The sequence below is a fragment of the Anomaloglossus baeobatrachus genome, chromosome 11 (assembly GCF_048569485.1).
Source record: "Anomaloglossus baeobatrachus isolate aAnoBae1 chromosome 11, aAnoBae1.hap1, whole genome shotgun sequence".
Lineage (NCBI taxonomy): Eukaryota > Metazoa > Chordata > Amphibia > Anura > Aromobatidae > Anomaloglossus > Anomaloglossus baeobatrachus.
The window spans coordinates 133506991-133514989 of record NC_134363.1 but is presented as its reverse complement, the minus strand read 5'-3'; positions in this window follow the sequence as shown (position 1 = coordinate 133514989).

Below are 7999 nucleotides of genomic sequence, written 5' to 3'. Positions count from 1 at the left end.
ATCCATGGGAAGATGGATAGCACGGCCTACCTGGAGATTTTGGCCAAGAACCTCCGCTCCTCCATCAAGGATCTTAAGATGGGTCGTCATTTCATCTTCCAACAAGACAACGACCCAAAGCACACAGCCAAGAAAACCAAGGCCTGGTTCAAGAGGGAAAAAATCAAGGTGTTGCAGTGGCCTAGTCAGTCTCCTGACCTTAACCCAATTGAAAACTTGTGGAAGGAGCTCAAGATTAAAGTCCACATGAGACACCCAAAGAACCTAGATAACTTGGAGAAGATCTGCATGGAGGAGTGGGCCAAGATAACTCCAGAGACCTGGCCGGCCTGATCAGGTCTTATAAAAGACGATTATTAGCTGTAATTGCAAACAAGGGTTATTCCACAAAATATTAAACCTAGGGGTTGAATAATAATTGACCCACACTTTTATGTTGAAAATGTATTAAAATTTAACTGAGCAACATAACTTGTTGGTTTGTAAGATTTATGCATCTGTTAATAAATCCTGCTCTTGTTTGAAGTTTGCAGGCTCTAACTTATTTGCATCTTATCAAACCTGCTAAATCTGCAGGGGGTTGAATACTACTTGTAGGCACTGTATATATATATATATATATATATATATATATATATATATATATATATATATATATATATAAAATGAACACATCACATGTTTCTCAACGCTGGCAGGTAACTAGCCAGGTCTTTCACTGGGAAGAAAAAACTACGGGAAGGGCAGTCTCCAGTCAAGGAAACCACCTATGCCAAAACATGGTATCCATCCACAGACAGCTGTTTCGGGGTATTTGGCCCTCATCAGTGTGGAGTAGGAAACTGGCTAGTGGGACAAATGCCTAGTAGAAGACTATAGTATAAAAGACTATATACTACCTTAGGGAGATCAACATCCAGCACTGCGGAGCACCATCACATGTTTTCTCAACGCAGTGATTCTAGAGCAATGCCCCCTCTAGAATCACTGCGTTGAGAAAACAACGTGATGGTGCTCCGCGGTGCTGGATGTTGATCTCCCTAAGGTCAACCATCCTTACCTATATAGTTTTCTACTAGGCATTGCTCCCACTAGCCAGTTTCCTAATCCACACTGATGAGGGGCAAATACCCCGAAACAGCTGTCTGTGGATGGATACCATGTTTTGGCATAGGTGGTTTCCTTGACTGGAGGCTGCCCTTCCCGTGATTTTTCCTTCAAGGTGAAAGACCTGGCTAGTTACCTGCCAGCGTTGAGAAACATGTGATGGTGTCTCCGCGACTTCCTTGTTTTGCATATTTCCCAGGGGGCATTGCTCTAGAATCACTGCGTTGAGAAAACACGTGATGGTGCTCCACGGTGCTGGATGTTGATCTCCCTAAGGTCAACCATCCTTACATATATATATATAGATATATATGTATATATATATATATATATACTGTATATATATATATATATATATATAGTACACAATATTTAGTTATATAAAAATAGATAATTTAAAAAAATGACGTATCCCTCCGCTGTATTTTTGATTCTCAGCGCACATAAAGCAGATGGCTACAGGCTGCCACCCCCATCTGCCTGGCTTTTAATCAAAATACAAGGAAGCCCATTTTTTTTTATTATTTTTTATTTTTTTTAGTTATTTAAAAAAATAATAAAAAAAAAAAATGTGTCGGCTCCCGCTGCATTTTCTATTGCTAGCTAAGGGTAATCCAAGCAGCTACTGGCTGCTAACCCCCACTGATTGGTGTTCCCTTCACTGGCAACAGAAAATACAGGGAAGCCCTTATTTTTTAAAAGTTTTTTACCAAAAAACTAAACACACCATATTTTTGTATGCTAGCCAGGTACAGACGGCAGGTACGGGCTGCCTTCAACCCCCAGCTGCCTATTTATACCTGGCTGGGAACCAAAAATATAGGGAAGCCCTTTTTTAAGTATTTCATTAAATAATTAAAAAAATATGACGTGGGCTTCACCCAATTTTTGTATCCAGCCAGGTACAACTAGGCAGCTGGAATCCGCAGCGAAGGGTGGCCCAAGCTTTCTGGGCCCCCCGCTGAAAATTGTAGTCCGCAGCTGCCTCAGAAAATGGCGCTTTTGTAGAAGTGCTATCTTCTGGCTCTGTACCAATCCCTCCAGCAGCCCTGGTGCCGAGTGGTACGCTGGGTAATAAGGGGTTAATACCAGCTTTGTTTTACCAGCTGTTATAAAGCCTGAGATTCTTAATGTCAGGGCAAGTTTGACCTGGCCGTTAAGAATCTCCAATAAAGGGTTAAAAAAAAGACATCACACGCATTAAAAATACTTTATTATAAATACATACACAGACACACTTTGGGACTCCATCTTTATTACTGCCTCTCACGCCTCCACGATCCTGGTCTTCTTTCTTCTTCAACCAATCTAGCTCTGCTATATCAGACAGCACGGGGGGAAGGAAGACGCTTCTGCTCCCCATGCTGTGTAATCGAGCAGAGGCTGTGGGTTGATAAGCGGTGATGTCACCGCTGCCACCGTTGACATAGTAACGTAACAAGAGGGTTACTATAGCTACGGTGATCTCCGATCACCTGATTCCCAGCGCTGCTATTAATTGGCTGTGGCATGAGTGTGTGGCAGCCAATCCCTGCATGTTGGCTGACTCTGTAAAGAGCGCTGACATGCAGGGAGGGGGAGCTGAGCATTTGCCCGAGCATCTCGCCGATATTCGTCGCTCGCCGAGTATATCGAGTACTGAGATGCTCGGGCGAGCACCTAGTAGCGTCGAGTACCGAAACACTGACACGACAGGACCTTGTATGATGTCATAGTCATGTGACCAGTCTGTAGCCAGTGAGATATTATAATATTCACACGTGACTGGTCACATTGCTATGACGTCACAGAAGGTCCTATCGTCAGTGCTGGTTACCGGGAGGGCAGAGCGATGATCGGAAGCAGAAGCGGCAGGTGACAGAATCTGTAGGACGCGTCGCGGGACCTGTAATTATAATGACTATGTTTATTATTAACTGTATTCTTTATTTTACAGCCACCCCCCCCCCCCTTCCCGCCCCATCCCATAACTGTAAAGCCCAAGTTCGGGGTTTGGACGCAAGTTTGCGTTGTCTCAGAACCCAAAGTAGAACTTTACAAAACATTCGGGCGAGTCTCCCGAACACTGAACATTGGGGGGTTCGCCCATCACTAGTCACAAATAAACCTTTATACAATACAGCAGCATGGCAGTTACACAGAAAGGGCAAAAAAGCTAAATTTGGCTGAACTAAAAAACATTGTAAGGCCATGTGCACACTTTGCTTTTTTGCTGCTTTTTTCATGCGTATTTCTTTGCGGATTTTAATCAATACTGCGAGAAAAAACGCATGCCAGCAAAGTGTATGACAATCCTGACTTGCTGTGTGCGTGTTACTTCTTGCAGATTTTGTTGCAGAAAAAATTAGCAGCATGTCAAATGTTTCTGTGTTTTCTCCTGCATCTGATATAATCCCCTGCAGAGCTCGAGCTCGATCACTACAATGGATATCTATCAGGGCAGCACTTGCAGCACTGATGCTTCACCTCACATACCATGAATACGGTATGATTTGTGAGGCTCTCCGTAGCTCAGTAACCCGGGGTCATCATGGTAATGATCCAGGGTTGCCATGGCAGCAATCCGGTCCCTGTGATCACATAACAGGGACCCGATCGCCAGGGAGAGGTAGGCGATCCCTCTCCCTGCTTGCTGAATGTTGCTATCACATTGATTGCAGCATTTAGGGGGTTAAACTGCCAGGAGCAGCGCAGGCATTGCTCCGGGCACTAAAGCGGGCTTTACGCGCTGTGACATCGCTAGCATTGGCTAGCGATGTCGAGCGCGATAGCACCCGCCCCCGTTGTACGTGCGATATTGTGTGATCGCTGCCGTAGCGAACATTATCGTTACGGCAGCGTCCCACGCACATACCTGCTCTGCGACGTCGCTCTGGCCAGCGAACCGCCTCCTTTCTAAGGGGGCGGTTCGTTCGGCGTCACAGTGACGTCACACGGCAGGTGTGGAGGGGCGGAGATGAGCGGGACGTAACATCCCGCCCACCTCCTTCCTTCCTCATTGCCGGTGGGCGCAGGTAAGGAGATGTTCGTCGCTCCTGCGGTGTCACACATAGCGATGTGTGCTGCCACAGGAACGAGGAACAACATCGCTAATAAGCAGAAAACGACTTTTTGTTTCAGGACAACCTCTCCGCGGCAAACGATTTTGACCGCTTTTGCGATCGTTTAAGGTCGCTCCTAGCTGTCACACACTGCGATATTGTTAATGACGCTGGATGTGCGTCACAAACACCGTGACCCCGACAATAATTCATTAACGATATCGTAGCGTGTAAAGCCCGCTTCAGAGTTGGGTCCCTGCTGTAACATCAGCCAGAGACCTGGTGGCGATCACGTGGCTACAGTGCCAGAACCCCCGCAATCACCAAGACAAAAAAAAAATCATGAAAAACACATGAAAAAACTCACAAACGATAAAAAATGAGCATTTTTTTCTGCTGCCTGTCTTTTCCCTGCTAAAACATGGGTTTTTTATGTATAGAAAATCTGCACACAAAAAAGTAACCTGTGCACATAGCCTCAGATGAGTATCATACGTAGAGGAGAAAGTTTGGTACTAAAACACCAATCCTCATGTGGCGCCCTGGACAAGCCAGGACGTCACAAGTACTGCAACAACACACAACCCACACCCCGGTTAGGAACACCAGTCACACACACAAATCCTTGTTGCCTCCCTCCAGGGGCTGATGTCCACACCAGGTGGGGCGGGGCCAGGCGGTTGGCTCCACCCACCGAGGAGTTCACAGTCCTGAAGGCGGGAAAGGAAGAGAGTTCAGTGAGGGAGAGTGAAGTGGAAGGAGTGAAGTGGCCTGAGCACATACAGAAAGGTTGGCAGATGGTGGTGACCGTCTGCAGGCGAGGCCGATTGACGCACAACCGTGAGGACCGGGGACGGGTGGTGGCCCGCCGGTACCGAACCGGGGAGCGAAGAGAAGCCAGCACCATTCGGCAGGGCCTACGGACCCCGACCAGGCTTGGAGTCGCCGTTAAACCAGTCAAATCCGTCAGCGACGGGAACCTCCGGGGTTTCCCAGCAGCAAAGACCCGTCTGAAGGCAACCGCTCAACCGTGAAGGGAAATACAGCTACCGCCACAGCTAGAGTTCCCAGGGCCATAGCCTGCGGGCAAAAGGGGGCTCCTCTGGCAAATACACCGCTGGGGAGCGGGTTACTGGTGAGAAGCCATTGGAGCCGACAACACATCGCAGGTGCAGGGAGAGACAGTCACCGCCAACCTACCGGGAGTGACCATCGCAGCCGGTTGCGGGACCCGCCCATCCAGCCGTTTGTTTTACCAGAGACTCCGTCTACATCATTGGCTGAGTGAGTACCACCGTGCCGCCTGGCACTGCGCTGCCGCCCCAACCCTGCACCTTGCCAAACCCCGCCATCCACCTTACAGTCATCATCACCGGGCCCCGGGACCACCAAAACCCCCTACCCACGGAGGGGAGAGAAACATCTCGGCTGCTCCCTGTCATCGCTCCCGGGATCCCCGTCCAGAGCAGCGGTGGTGCCCCCAACCTCACTACAAACCGTGGGTGGCGTCACGGACTAAATCCCCAAACCAAGCCACCCCTTTCACTCACGGGCGAGGAGCGCCGCTCGAGGCCCCAGATCCGGCCCACCGCTCCAGCCACCGAGCAGTAGCAGCAGCGCCGGACCTGAGCGTTAGCGAGCGCAGCGCCCCGCCGCCCGCGACAACTTGGCGTCACGAACAGGATCTTACCGTTCTACCGCCTGATAGAAGTGCGCCTTGTGTCCCGCCGGAGGTGTCCGGCCGAAAATTTTCAGAAGCCGCCATCTTGGGCGCGAAAAGTTCCCCGCTCGAGCGTCTTCCCGAGCAGTGGAGGCGCGAAAGCCAAAGCTCCGCCCCTGAAGAGGAGGTGCCGGAAAGAAACCAAGGGGGGACGGATGGCGTCTGGCCGTATGTGAGCCACGGCTGTGGAAGCGGGGACGCCGGGACTCTGCAAGACTTCGGTTCCTGGAAGAAACCGCTGCCGACATGTCCTTCCCGCCCAACCGCGCAGAGGTCCCGGAGTCGGTGCCCGGGACAGCGGCATGGATCAGGGCCCGCGTGGCAGGGGTCTGCCGACATTATCAGAGTCAGATATGTCTGCTGATGGAGCAGTGGACCGTGGAGGTGGAGGAGCTGGCTGCGGTCGCCCGGGTGTACGGGATGGAGGCCGTGATGGAGGAGCTGGCGAATAACCTACGCCCCTATGTCCCAGAGGGACCGGCCATTGCGGCTGTGGGGCCCGGTCTTCCCCTGGCCCCCATCCTGCCTCCGTCTTCCCTGCCTGCGCACCCCGCCGCTGCTGGTCCGTCTAGCTTGCGGCCCCCTGTAGCAGCAGCAGAAGGAGCGGCGAGCCCGGACACTGCGGCAGCTGGCGGCAACCCGCCTGGCGCAGGAACGGACGATAGTGACTCCGGGCCTGACACCGAACCTGTCTCGGAGGACGAGGGAGTTGTCGCCTTGTGTGGCATGGAGGCCACTTACATCCCACGGAGTGGAAATAATGGATACCAGGCGGCCCTTCCCCGTCGCGCCTGCTATGCGCTGGAGGGGCTGGTACCCGTGTTTTTCCACCCAGGGCCGGGTGAAGAGGATGAAAGTGAGCAGTGACGGCAGCGGTCCCCCCGCTGCAAGTTGTCCCCGTTGGGACCACCAGTACCGTTGAGTGTGTAAATAAGAGTTTGAATGATAAGATTAAATCAGCCGAAGATGTTATCTGATTTGCAACCGTGATTGAACCGGCCGTTGCCGGCAACTAGTCCCCGTAGGGACTGTCTGCACCGTTTGCGTAAGGAACTACTTACGGACACGCCCGAGAACTTGCAGGGCAACCACAAACTTGTGGCATGTAAATAATAGTTGGCATACATCCGCTACCGCCTCCGGAGAGGCAGATTGGAGGAAGGGCCCGCAGTGGAGTAGGCTGGGGCCCAGCCACCACCTGGACTGGTGGCCATCCTCCGGGGGTCAGGGGTCCCCCATGGACGTGGGTCCCCTGGAAGAGACCGTACCCGCTCGGGCAGCTTGGTGATGGACTGGGGCAAGGGGTGCTGCCCACTTCTTGGGGGCAGCATCAGGGCCAGGTTGTTTGGGCGGGAGAGAGCGGAAGACATTACCGTTGATAAAGTTGACTACCGTTAGTAACGTTAAAGGAAGTGCCTCCCGTTAAGGGAAGACTGATAAAAATTGCTTGTTTTAATGTTTATATGTTTTTACCCCTTTTTCTACAGTTACAAAATAAAACCGGTGATGGACGGGCAGCTCGCGGACGGTCTGCGTTTAACCAAGGGGGAATGTGGCGCTCTGGACAAGCCAGGACGTCACAAGTACTGCAACAACACACCCCACACCCCGGTTAGGAACACTAGTCACACACAAATCCTTGTTGCCTCCCTCCAGGGGCTGATGTCCACACCAGGTGGGGTGGGGCCAGGCGGTTGGCTCCACCCACCGAGGAGTTCACAGTCCTGGAGGCGGGAAAGGAAGAGAGTTCAGTGAGGGAGAGTGACGTGGAAGGAGTGAAGTGGTAGTTGAGGAGCAGACTGACCGTGTCCGGGTACGTGGCCCGGGCACATACAGCAAGGTTGGCAGACGGTGGTGACCGTCTGCAGGCGAGGCCGATTGACGCACAACCGTGAGGACCGGGGACGGGCGGTGGCCCTCCGGTACTGAACCGGGGAGCGAAGAGAAGCCAGCACCATTCGGCAGGGCCTACGGACCCCGACCAGGCTTGGAGTCGCCGTTAAACCGGTCAAATCCGTCAGCGACGGGAACCTCCGGGGTTTCCCAGCAGCAAAGACCCGACTGAAGGCAACCGCTCAACCGTGAATGGAAATACAGCTACCGCCACAGCTAGAGTTCCCAGGGCCAGAGC